The sequence below is a fragment of the Cervus elaphus genome, chromosome 17, assembly GCF_910594005.1.
Source record: "Cervus elaphus chromosome 17, mCerEla1.1, whole genome shotgun sequence".
Classification (NCBI taxonomy): domain Eukaryota; kingdom Metazoa; phylum Chordata; class Mammalia; order Artiodactyla; family Cervidae; genus Cervus; species Cervus elaphus.
The window spans coordinates 64,590,529-64,603,746 of record NC_057831.1 but is presented as its reverse complement, the minus strand read 5'-3'; the positions used below and the strand labels follow the sequence as shown (position 1 = coordinate 64,603,746).

At 40.7% G+C, this 13,218-nt stretch overlaps 1 protein-coding gene and 1 non-coding gene across 8 annotated transcripts in view; both read left to right on the top strand.

Moving 5' to 3' along the window:
* Nucleotides 1-13,218, top strand: part of CORIN (corin, serine peptidase) — a 263,611-nt gene that overhangs the window by 221,102 nt on the left and 29,291 nt on the right. The gene's annotated exons all lie outside the window — the stretch shown is intronic.
* On the top strand, nucleotides 4,869-4,941 carry TRNAW-CCA. Its single transcript has one exon. It is a non-coding gene; the product is annotated as a tRNA-Trp (tRNA).

The following is a 13,218-nucleotide window of genomic DNA, read 5'->3' as shown; positions in this document are numbered from 1 at the left end:
GTATGAGGAGTAGATCTGATGAGGCACTCAGTTCTTCAGTAAACATACCATGATTGATGTGGTCACCCAGCTTCTCAAACATAAACCTCATTTAATATTGCTTTGTATGGGAGTTATGTGGCAAGTCTTAATTACCTAGTGCTCTTATCATGAAAGAGTGTGTATAAGGATATGAATTTCAAGAAAGAGAGATGAGCTAGTTTATAGCAGCCCTACCAGTTGAGGAAAATATTCCAAACGTATTTGGTTAAAAAAAAAAAAAAACATGGAAAGGTCACCTAGTGATCTTATCACTGTAGGATTTTTAAGTAAATAGTAGTGAGGAGGTGGCAATGGTGGAAATCCATCACGCAGGACCATGATCCGAATGTTTCCACATTTTGAATTTACGTCTTGAAAATCCATCAGAAATTGACCAGAAAGCCCTGTGTTATCTCTGTTAGACGTCCTTATATGGCAGCCTGTGCCTTTTGGAACTGTACCAGAGACTCCCAGTGATGACTTGACTTCTCCATGTTGTCTTTGAAACCTACTGCAATCTGGCTTGCTTTTTACTCCCAAGACAGAGTTTATAGCAATGATATTATCTAAATGCCAAACCCACTGGTCTTTTCCTTTTATTTGTACAGTTTGGAATCAAAATCCAATTTCTTACTTTGGTTTATGAGGCATAATCTGGAAGCTGCCTCCCTCTCTGACCCTATCTCTTAGCACTTTGCATTCGTCTGCTAAACTTTAGATGTACTGACCTTATTACTGTTTTATTTCTATTTCTGCTTTATTGACTATGCCAAAGCCTTTAACTGTGTGGATCACAATACACTGTGGAAAATTCTTTGAGTTGGGAATACCAGACCACCTGACCTGCCTCCTAAGAAATCTGTATGCAGGTCAGGAAGCAACAGTTAGAACTGCACATGGAACAGACTGGTTCCAAATTGGAAAAAGAGTATGTCAAGGCTGTATATTGTCACCCTACTTATTTAACTTATATGCAGAGTACATCATGAGAAACACTGAACTAGAAGAAGCACAAGCTGGAATCGAGATTGCCGGGAAAAATATCAATAACTCAGATATGCAGATGACACCACCCTTATGGCAGAAAGTGAAGAAGAACTAAAGAGCCTCTTGATGAAAGTGAAAGAGGAGAGTGAAAAAGTTGGCTTAAAACTCAACATTCAGAAAACTAAGATCGTGGCATCCGGTCCCATCACTTCATGGCAAATAGATGGGGAAACAGTGGAAACAGTGGCTGGCTTTATTTTTCTGGGCTCCAAAATCACTGCACATGGTAATTACAGCCATGAAATTAAAAGACCCTTACTCCTTGGAAGGAAAGTTATGACCAACCTAGACAGCATATTAAAAAGCAGAGAGATTACTTTGCCAATAAAGGTCCATCTAGTCAAGGCTATGGTTTTTCCAGTGGTCATGTATGATGTGAGAGTTGGACTATAAAGAAAGCTATAAAGAGCGCTGAAGAATTGATGCTCTTGAACTGTGGTGTTGGAGAAGACTTGAGAGTCCCTTGGACTGCAAGGAGATCCAACCAGTCCATCCTGAAGGAGATCAGTCCTGGGTGTTCATCGGAAGGACTGATACTGAAGCTGAAACTCCAATACTTTGGCCACCTCATGCGAAGAGCTGACTCATTGGAAAAGACCCTGGTGCTGGGAAAGATTGAGAGCAGGAGGAGAAGGGGACAACAGAGGATGAGATGGCTGGATGACATCACTAACTCGATGGATATGGGTTTGGGTAAACTCCAGGAGTTGGTGATGGACAGGGAGGCCTGGCATGCTGTGGTTCATGAGGTCGCAAAGAGTCAGACACCACTGAGCGACTGAACTGAACTAAACTGAACCTTATTACTGATATTCCAGTGCTATAAACTTATTCCCACCCCAGATGCCTCAGCTTCACTGTTACTTTGTTCAGAAAGCTGATCTCTAGACCTTAACAGGATCACCTCCATCTCATCAGTCATGTCTCACCTTGAATATCAAGTGCTTACAAAGGTCTTGACAACCCTCATTGGAGCAGCTTTCACAGTCACCAAGGCACTCTCTATTTGCTTCCACTGTCTTCTTCAAAGCATCTACCAGTATCAGAAACTACTTTTTTCACATATTTGTAATTTGTTCCTCTCACTAAAGTATGTAAAATAGCTCCTTGAGACGGGAACTCTATCTGAGATAACACCAATGTGCTGCCTTCATTTCCATTCTAGCTTATTAGCCTTATTAATTATCAGTTTTAACTCTTGTCCATCTGACTATGTCATTTGTTTAAATTCTGCTAGGCTGATATTCCTTCAGCACTGAGTAAAGTGAGTTTACTGAATACTGTGAGTATTAACCCATTATGTCATTCATGAACACAAGTCTAATTTCTACCCAATTGTGTTCCCTTCCTTCATCTTCCAAAAGCTAACAAACTAACATGTAGATCTTGACTTTGAGGCATAATCATCTTTTGAACTAAAAATTTCAAGTGAAGCCACTTGTAGCAGACTTTTCTTGTGCTGCTTCTCTGCATTCCTCCCTTCCTTTGGGACCTGCATCCCTTCATTTTGGGGACTTGCTTCAGTTCCCATTCGAACCTTGGGATCCAAAAGGGAGCTGCCATCTTTATACATGATCCACCTTTCTTGGCTTCAGTGATTGGTAGAAGGGTAGGTGATACCTCACCCAAGCTGGACGAATCAAAGGACCTCACTCTTGGGCAACAGTGATTGGTTTTGTGATAAAGTCTTTCATTGAGATTTAAGTAGACGTTGGCAAAAAGACTCCTTTTTGATCACAAAGATGAATAGATTTGAGTTTAGAGCTGCAGACAGCCTGTCCCCTGGCTTGTGGAAAAGTCACTTGGAGGTCACTAAAACCACCCTCCCATCTCTTCTCCCTCCTTCTCACTGATGGAAGTGGAGATGAGAGATGGAGAGTCCTGAAGGTAGTTGGTCCCCGGGCACCAGCTATCCTCAAGGCCATCCCCGTCCTTTTAGTGGCTGTCTACATTTCCACATTTTGATATTCAGCTATTCTGTCACTATTTTGGGTTCTAAAATGCTCATTTTTTGCTAACTGCATTTTTTTAAAGCCCTGAAGTTTGAGTTATTTTATATTGTAGCATACCCAGTATCATGGTCTGCCTTAAAATTCTGAATTGAATAAAGGTACACTTTCTGTGGGCTTCCCAGGTGGCTCAGTGGTAAAGAACCCACCTGCAGTGCGGGAGACACAGTTTTGGTCTTGGGTCGGGAAGATCCCCTGCAGGAGGAAACGGCAACCCACTCCAGGATTCTTACCAGGATGAGCCCATGGACAAAGGAGCCTGGTGGGCTACAGTCCACGGGCTGAAAAAGGGTCAGACTCAACTCAGCAACTGAATAGCACACACACACTTACAACATGCCTATGATCCGAAGACAAGGGAGAAAAGAGCAGCTGACACAGCAAGGGTCCTATTAGAAAAATAGATTCTACCTTGGCTCCCAGACTTTCTGAATCAGTGGGATAAAAAAATGGCGTATTATAATTGAAACTGGTAATCTCTACACTGATGAACTAAAAGAAGGCAAAGACAAACAGGAAACACTTTCTAAACAAATAAATAAGTTGCTGTCAAGAAAATATTGAGTGTCTCTTAAAAAAGAAAAAATATAACTGTCCCCAAAGTTTTCCTCCAATGTATCAAAAAAGAAATGGGATTTTTTTGAGATAAAATAGCTAGAGGGAAATACTTGGTCTACTACAGATTCTGAAAGAGGTATGTACTTATGCTCAAAAATATACTTACAGTCTGACACCAATTATTGTTTGTTTTATAAGCTTGAATTCTTATAGATGATCAAGTTACTTTAAAATTTTATGACTGGTTTATTTTTATACTTTTACTGGTGTTTACTTTAAATAGTGCTTTATTTGTTAGTTTTATTTTTTAATTTATATTAAAATGATAATGCATATTTAATAGGTACAGTTTTATAATTTTATATTAGAAATGAATTATTTAGTTCCATTGATTTATTTTATGACATATGAACATGTTATAATTTAATTTTATAATCTGTTACTTCTTCTTTTTGTTTATAGATGGTTTTTGTCACTTCTACCTATAAATCATGGCCTAACACAATTGTTATACTCTACCTCTGAGGTAGACAAATGAATGAAAATATATATTTTCAGTGAAGATTATATACAATAAAAAATATTTTTAAATGCTTAATTTACTGGGAAAATAATTCAGACTTTAGTTTTTCTATGAAACATTTCTGTTGATGGGAGTCTTTGTTGTATAAAGCACAAGCTCAGCTATCTAACCAGACAAATGATTCTGTAGTCATGTTCACCGGTGTGTGTTTGAAACTCATGATGCCTTTCCATCAGTATTTCTAAACCATCCTTCTACTTGGCAAAATAATTTTACTACCTTTTACTATTAACATGTTTAATCTATAGGAACCAAACAGAGATAATAACATGACAGGGTATAAGAAAAGATTTTTGAAATCAGATATCGAATATTTAATAGAAATTTTCCAAGTTCTGAAGAGGATATTTGGAATTGCAAATAATGTATCCACCACACAAGACATTTGTATTTCAGGACTAACCATCAGTCCCCCAGGTTGAAGACGCATGCTTTTCCCAAGCAGCAGATACTATGGAGCAGCCCTCGTCCTTCCCCTGAGATTGTAGCATGTTTAGGGAAGTCCCGCGCTACTGCGCTGCCGTCAAAAGCGCAGAAGCTCTCGGCTTTAAGGGGTTTGTGCTGAGTTTCGTTTTTTAGGTAATCAGTCCTAACATAACTGTAACACAAGGATGAGATGCCTCATTACTAAATACCAAGTAATCTGATGCTTCCTGGTGGCTCAGAGGTTAAAGCATCTGCCTCCAATGCGGGAGACCCAGGTTCGATCCCTGGGTCAGGAAGATCCCCTAGAGAAGGAAATGGCAACCCACTCCAGTATTCTTGCCTGGAGAATCCCATGGAAGGAGGAGCCCAGTAGGCTACAGTCCACGGGATCGCAAAGACTCGGACATGACTGAGTGACTTCACTCACTCACTCACTCACTCAACCTGAGAATGTGATAAAAATAGGCCACAGTATCTAGAGATCTGATTATTCACCTAAGCCCTACAGAATGCCTTTCAGAATATCAGGATGATTTGGAATCCTAGGTATGTTCTATCTTCTCATTTCAGTAGAGGTGGGGTGGGATAATGTTATGCATTTTTTATATGTGTCTTATGGCCACACATTTCAAGAAGCAAATTGGAGTGAAAATCTCTTGCATCTGTGTGCAGCACTACCTTTAGATCCAGAGCAGAGGGGCCTTGTGCTGGACCCAGGACTTAGAGCAGTGTTTCTCAACCAGTGGTGACTTTGCCCCAAGGGGACATTTGGAATTGTCAGTAGACCTTTTGATTGGCAGCCCAGGAGTGGTGTGGAGAAATTGACATCTTGTGGGTAGAAACCAGGGGTGATGCTGAACACCCTACAGTGCCCGGAATAGCCCCATATAGCAAATAATTATCTGGCATCAAATGTCAATAGTGCCAAGGGTGAGAGAGCCTGATTTAGAGGGACCACTGTGGTCTTTCTCCTCAGCTATGCCTCACCTCATGGGGCAAAGAGTCTGTTCATCAAGAGGTGTGCCCACCTGGAGTCTGGTGCTCTGTGTTCAAAGTGTGGTCCCAGGCCACAGCATCTGTATCACCTGGGGCCATGTTAGACAGGGCGATTTAGGAGCCTCATCTCAGACCCATCAAACCTGGAAATCTAGGTATGGGGCCAACAGCGTTTGTTGTCACTGGTCCTCCAGCAGTTCTAATGAATGCTAAGGTTTGAAAACCACTGATTTAAGGAGTCCAAGCATTCTTTCTATATTTGACTTAAAAGTTATCTTGATCAAAATGGGAAGATAGAATAATTTTCTTTAACAGCTTGTTAACTCAATTTATAATATCTAATATATTATCTAGTATGATATAGCATCAGTTCAGTTCAGTCACTCAGTCATGTCTGACTCTTTGCCACCCCATGGTCTGCAACATGCCAGGCTTCCCTGTCCATCACCAACTCCTGGAGATTGCTCAAATTGATGTTCATCAAGTCGGTGATACCATCCAACCATCTCATCCTCTGTCATCCCCTTCTCCTCCTGCCTTCAACCTTTCCCAGCATCAGGGTCTTTTCCAACGGGTCAGTTCTTCACATCAGGTGCCAAAGTATTGGAGCTGCAGCTTCAGCATCAGTCCTTCCAATGAATATGCAGGACTGAATTCCTTTAGGATTGACTGGTTTGATTTCTTTGAGTCCAAGAGACTCTAAAGAGTCTTCTCCAACACCACAGTTCAAAAGCATCAATTCTTTGGCACTCAGCTTTCTTTATGGTTCAACTCTTACATCCATTCATGACTACTGAAAAAACCATAGCTTTGGCTAGATGGACCTTTGTTGGCAAAGTAATGTCTCTGCTTTTTAATCTGTTATCTAGATTGGCCATAGCTTTTCTTCCAAGGAGCAAGCGTCTTTTAAATTCATGGGTGCAGCCACCATCTGCAGTGATTTTGGAGCCCAGAAAAATAAAGCCAGCCACTGTTTCCACTGTTTCCCCATCTATTTCCCATGAAGTGATGGGACCAGATGCCATGATCTTAGTTTTCTGAATGTTGAGTTTTAAGCCAACTTTTTCACTCTCCTCTTTCACTTTCATCAAGAGGCTCTTTAGTTCTTCTTCACTTTCTGCCATAAGGGTGGTGTCATCTGCATATCTGAGGTTACTGATATTTCTCCCAGCAATCTTGATTCTAGCTTGTGCTTCATCGAGCCCAGCATTTCACATGATGTACTCTATATGTAAGTTAAATAAATGGGGTGACAATATACAGCCTTGACATACTCCTTTTCCAATTTGGAACCAGTCCTGTGTTCCATGTCCAGTTCTAACTGTTGCTTCCTGACCCGCATACAGATTTCTCAGGAGGCAGGTCAGGTAGTCTGATATTCCCATCTCTTTAAGAATTTTCCACAGTGTATTGTGATCCACACAGTCAGAGGCTTTGGCATAGTCAATAGAGCAGAAGTAAAAGTTTTTCTGGAACTGTCTTGCTTTTTCTATGATCCAATGGATGTTGGCAACTTGATCTGTGATTCCTCTGCCTTTTCTAAATCCAGCTTGAACATCTGGAATTTCTTGGTTCACGTACTGTGGAAGCCTCGCATGGAGAATTTTTGAGAATGATATAGTATCTTGGCCTCTATCTATACTGTTGCTTTGGGCGCCACAAGTGTTTGGGATAGGTCTGTGCCTGGGTCTTAGTTTTCTCACACAGTCAAAAGAGTGCATTGGAATAGATGGTGGCTTGAATTTTCTTCTCTGCATATGATTTCATGGTTGCTCTAGAAGCATGGGACTTCATTCCCTGCACAGACACCTTAAGATATAGTAACTCTGATGTTTCATCACTAGAAAGGTGTTTTTTTGCTCTTTTGGTATCTACCCAAGAGGATTTCTTTGTCTCTTGATATAAAATGAAAATTATATGTCAAATTAATTACCAACGGGTAAACAAAATTTGAGTAATTAAGTTCCAGATATATTTTCATAGCATGGCTTACATTATATGCATAGTTATAAAAATTAAGATGTATAGGCACACCTAGTCTTGATAAGTATGTAAACTGCCATTACTCTCTGAAGGGAAAATTCATACCATTCATCAAAAATTTACATTTTGATTCAATAGTTTTATTTCTAGGAATTTGTTCTCAAGTCACACTTGTGCATGTGGGCAAAGGTGAGTCGTTAAGCTGTTAACTGCTGCTTTTTCATTATAACTCCAAGTTGGAAATGGTCTCAACAGAGGACTGGTGAAATAAACGTACATGCATGTAATGGAACACTAAGCAGCTATGGAAAGAACGCGGTGTGTGCTCTGAACAGGAGGAGGGCTGCATGGTGCTCCTAGTGTTACAAGAGGCACTCTGACGTCAGACCGCAGGGATGCAACACCAAAGCTGTGTGACCGGGGGAAAATTTTGTATTCTCTCTTTGCCTCAATTTTTTCATCTCCAAAATGGTGAATAACAATAAAGCATACTTCCCTGGTAACTCAGATGGTAAATAATCCACCTGTAATGTGGGAGACCTGGGTTCGATCCCTGGGTCAGGAAGATCCCCTGGAAGAGGAAATGGCAACCCGCTCCAGCATTCTTGCCTGGAGAATCCCACGGAAAGAGGAGCCTGGCAGGCTACAGGCTCGCCAGGGATTGCAAATAGTCAGACACTACTGAGGGACTTTCACATGTATGTATACATACTTCACAAAGTTGTTGAGAGGATTAAATAATATAAAACAAGTTAATCTTATAGTGTGTTGCCTATAGAAAATAAGTAATAGTTATTAATATCATAATTATTAATATTATCTAGCTGTTACCATGCAAAGACTCCCAAGATAGGTCCTTAAATGAAAACATCACCACCGTACAGAACAATACTGCTGTTCACTCACTAAGTCATGTCCGACCCTTTGCACCCCATGAACTGCAGCGCACCAGGCTTCCCTGTCTGTCACTATCTCCCAGAAATGTATATAGACTAAAAACAAAGGGATACAAGTGTTACAGACAGTGCTTGGCAAAGATACTCAAATGCTATTTACAGTGGTGATTTTATACATCTTGGATGGGAAGAATATTTTTTCATTATATAATGTTTGGATTTTTTCCATGTATAAGTGTTACTTTTATGATTTTAAAAATTATTTAAAGAAAAAATGTTGAAATCACACAGATGCTCAGATTCTGTATGATGGCAGAAGTTGAGCCATATGGTTTCATCGATTTTTTTTAATGGGCGATAAGACGACATTTCTAGTGCTGAGAAGTGTGCTAGTGTTTAAGGGTTTCATGGGAAACTAATTTTCATAATGATACTCCCTTCTTCTTGATGAATTTCTTAGGTTTTCCACTTAACATAACTGAGAGGTTCAGACTAAATTGCCTTTCTTGGAGGCTAATTGAATAAAATGCAAAAACACCCCTCAAGGCGATTGAAGGGACCTTGGTTCCTTGGCAATGATTTTCCCAACCAGCCTCTGTGCAAATCCTGTGCTTATGCTGACTCGTCCTCATGTGAGTCCCTGTTGCCCTGTGAATATCTGCCTGAGGACTGTTCTCATTAAATAACAGATCTGAAGCCGAGCGTCCTTTGGCTTTTTGCCAATAAAATGCATGGATTTAGGAGGCCACGGATTGTTCCTTTGCAGACAGAAATTCTCAGGATGCAGGTATTAAGAGAAACCTTGAAACCTTGAATGGTATGCATGACCTCTGATTTCTCTACTTCCCATACCTCTGTGCCTCCACATACAGCACCTCTGGGATTACTGGAAAGCCACATCCTCATTTTGGTGAAGGAAAAAAATTCCCATTTTTCAGTCAGTTTTGTGGCATATTCAATTATATAACAGTTCATTCAAGATTCTAAATCAATTAAAGCTTGTGCAATGCTTCTTAAAGTATGGGAGGGGATATGCCATTTTTGAAAAATCAAGTGATTAGAGTTCGTCTGTTATGAAGAACTCTGTTTTGTTTTTAATTTTTTGGCTCTTATTCTATTCTCAAGTCGTTAGAGGGTTTTATTAAAAAATAACTGCATTTGGTGAGGTTTTATTAAAAAAAATTTTTTTTCTATTTTGTGATTGCAGTCGTTTTTAAATAATGGTAGCCAGGTGAAATGGTAACTTTTCTTGCAGTGCCACTGAATCTAACTTTCCTTCCCTTCCTGCGCTCTCTCCCTGTTTTGCAAAAAAAAAAAAAAAAGGACATTCCATTATCATAAAAGCAAGTCGCTAAGCTCACAGACTTAGTGCTACTACCCCTTCAAGGTTTCCAGGTTCATTTGAATCCTCACTGCTGCTCACCATGCTTTTATCTTTGATGTTTCTCCAGATACCTCCACCAGGAGTAACTGCATATACACGTCACTTTCCTCGCCATTGTGCCCCCTGCCACTGCCCCTCCCCACACCTTTCATCTGAGGATCTCCCCTCCTTCTTGAAATGAAAAGTAGAGACTATCTGATTATCATACTGTTCGTGGGGTTCTCAAGGCAAGAATACTGAAGTGGTTTGCCATTTCCTTTTCCAGTGGACCACGTTTTGTCAGAACTCTCCACCACGACCCATCCGTCTTGGATGGCCCCACACAGCATGGCTCATAGTTTCACTGAGTTAGACAAGGCTGTGGTCCATGTGATCAGATTGATTACTTTTCTGTGATTGTGATTTTCAGTCTGTCTGCCCTCTGATGGAGAAGGATCAGAGGCTTATAGAAGCTTCCTGATGAGAGAGACTGACTGAGGGGGAAACTGGGTCTGGTTCTGATGGGCAGAGCCATGCTTAGTAAATCCTTAATCCAATTTTCTGTTGAAGGGTGGGGCTGTGTCCCCTCCCTGTTATTTGACCTGAGGCCAAACTAAGGTGGAGGTGATGAAGATAATGTCACCTCCTTCAAAAGGTCCCATGCAGGCACTACTACACTCAATGCCCCCAACCCTGCAGCCGGCCAATGCCGACCCATGCCTCTGCGAGAGACTCCTGGACACTCACGGTCAAGTCTGGGTCAGTCTCCTGTGGGATCACTGCTCCTTTCTCCTGGGTCCTGGTACACAAGGTTCTGTTTGTGCCCACCAAGAGTCTGTTTCCCTTGTCCTGTGTAAGTTCTGGCAGCTCTTTGGTGGGGTTAATGGCGACCTCCTCCAAGAGGTCTTATGCTATACCCATGTCTACTGCACCCAGAGCCCCTGCCCCTGCAGCAGTTCACTGCTGACGTGTACCTCCGCAGGAGACACCCAAACATGAACAGTATGAAAAGGCAAAAAGATAGGACACTGAAAGATGAACTCCTCAGGTTGGTAGGTGCCCAATATGCTACTGGAGATCAGTGGAGAAATAACTCCAGAACGAATGAAGAGATGGAGCCAAAGCAAAAACAATACCCAGTTGGGGATGTGACTGGTGATGGAAGTAAAGTCTGATGCTGTAAAGAGCAATATTGCATAGGAACCTGGAATGTTAGGTCCATGTATCAAGGCAAATTGGAAGTGGTGAAACAGGAGATAGCAAGAGTGAACGTCAACATTTTAGGAATCAGTGAACTAAAATAGACTGGAATGGTGAATTTAACTCAGATGACCATTATATCTACTACTGTAGGCAAGAGTCCCATAGAAGAAATGGAGTAGCCATCATAGTCAACAAAAAAGTCTGAAATGCAGTACTTGGATACAATCTCAAAAATGACAGAATGATCTCTGTTCAAGTCCAAGGCAAACTGTTCAATATCAGAGTAATCCAAGTCTACGCCCCAACAAGTAATGCTGAAGCAGCTGAAGTTGAATGGTTCTTAGAAGACCTACAAGACCTTCTAGAACTAACACCCAAAAAAGATGTCCTTTTCATTATAGGGGAATGGAATGCAAAAGTAGGAAATCAAGAAATACCTGGAGTAACAGGCATATTTGGCCTTGGAGTAGGGAATGAAGCAGGGCAAAGGCTAATAGAGTTTTGCCAAGAAATGTACCAGTCATAGCAAACACCCTCTTCCAACAACACAAGAGAAGACTCTACACATGGACATCACCAGATGGTCAACACTGAAATCAGACTGATTATATTCTTTGCAGCCAAAGATGGAGAATCTCTATAGAGTCAGCAAAAACAAGACCAGGAGCTGACTGTGACTCAGATCATGAACTCCTTATTGCCAAATTCAGACTTAAATTGAAGAAAGTAGGGAAAACCAGAAAACCATTCAGGTATGACCTAAATAAATTCCCTTACGATTATACAGTAGAAGTGACAAATAGATTCAAGGGATTAGATCTGATGGAAGTTCATAACTTTGTACAGGAGGCAATGATCAAGACAATCTCCAAGAAAAAGAAATGCAAAAAGGCAAAATGGCTGTCTGAGGAGGCCTTACAAATAGCTGTGAAAAGAAGAGAAACAAAAAGCAAAGGAGAAAAGGAAAGATATTCCCATTTGAATGCAGAATTCCAAAGAATAGCAAGGAGAAATAAAAGAGCCTTCCTCAGTGGTCAGTGCAAAGAAATAGAGGAAAACAATAGAATGGGAAACACTAGAGATCTTTTCAAGAAAATTAGAGATACCAAGGGAAAATTTAATGCAAAGGTGGGCTCAATAAAGGACAGAAATGGTATGGACCTAACAGAAGCAAAAGATATTAAGAATAGGTGGCAAGAATACACAGAAGAACTATGCAAAAAAGATCTTTATGATCCAGATAATCATGATGGTACAATCACTCACCTAGAGCCAGACATCCTGGAATGCGAAGTCAAATGGGCCTTAGAAAGCATCACTATGAACAAAGTTAGTGGAGGTGATGGAATTCCAGTTGAGCTATTTCAAATCCTAAAAGATGATGTTGTGAAAGTGCTGCACTCAATATGTCAGCAAATTTGGAAAACTCAGCAGTGGCCACAGGACTGGAAAAGGTCAGTTTTCATTCCAGTCCCAAAGAAAGGCAATGCCAAAGAATGTTCAAACTTCTACACAGTTGTACGTATCTCACACTCTAGGAAAGTAATGCTCAAAATTCTTCAAGTCAGGCTTCAGCAATACATAAACTGTTAACTTCCAGGTGTTCAAGCTGGTTTTAGAAAAGGCAGAAGAACCAGAGATCAAATTGCCAACATCCACTGGGTCATTGAAAAAGCAAGAGAGTTCCAGAAAAACATCTACTTCTGCTTTATTGACTATGCCAAAGCCTTTGACTGTCTGGATCACAATAAACTGTGGAAAATTCTTCAAGAGATGGGAATACCAGACCACCTGACCTGCCTCATGAGAAATCTGTTTGCAGGTCAAGAAGCAACAGTTAGAACTGGACGTGAAACAACACAGTGGTTCCAAATCAGGAAAGGAGTCCATCAAGGCTGTATATTGTCACCCTACTTATTTAACTTATATGCAGAGTACATCATGAGAAATGCTGGACTGGATGAAGCAGAAGCTGGAATCAAGATTACCAGGAAGAATATCAGTAACCTCAGATATGCAGATCAGATGACACCATTCTTATTGCAGAAAGCAAAGAAGAACTAAAGAGCCTCTTGATGAAAGTGAAGAGAAGAGTGAAAAAGTTGACTTAAAACTCAACATTCAGAAAACTAA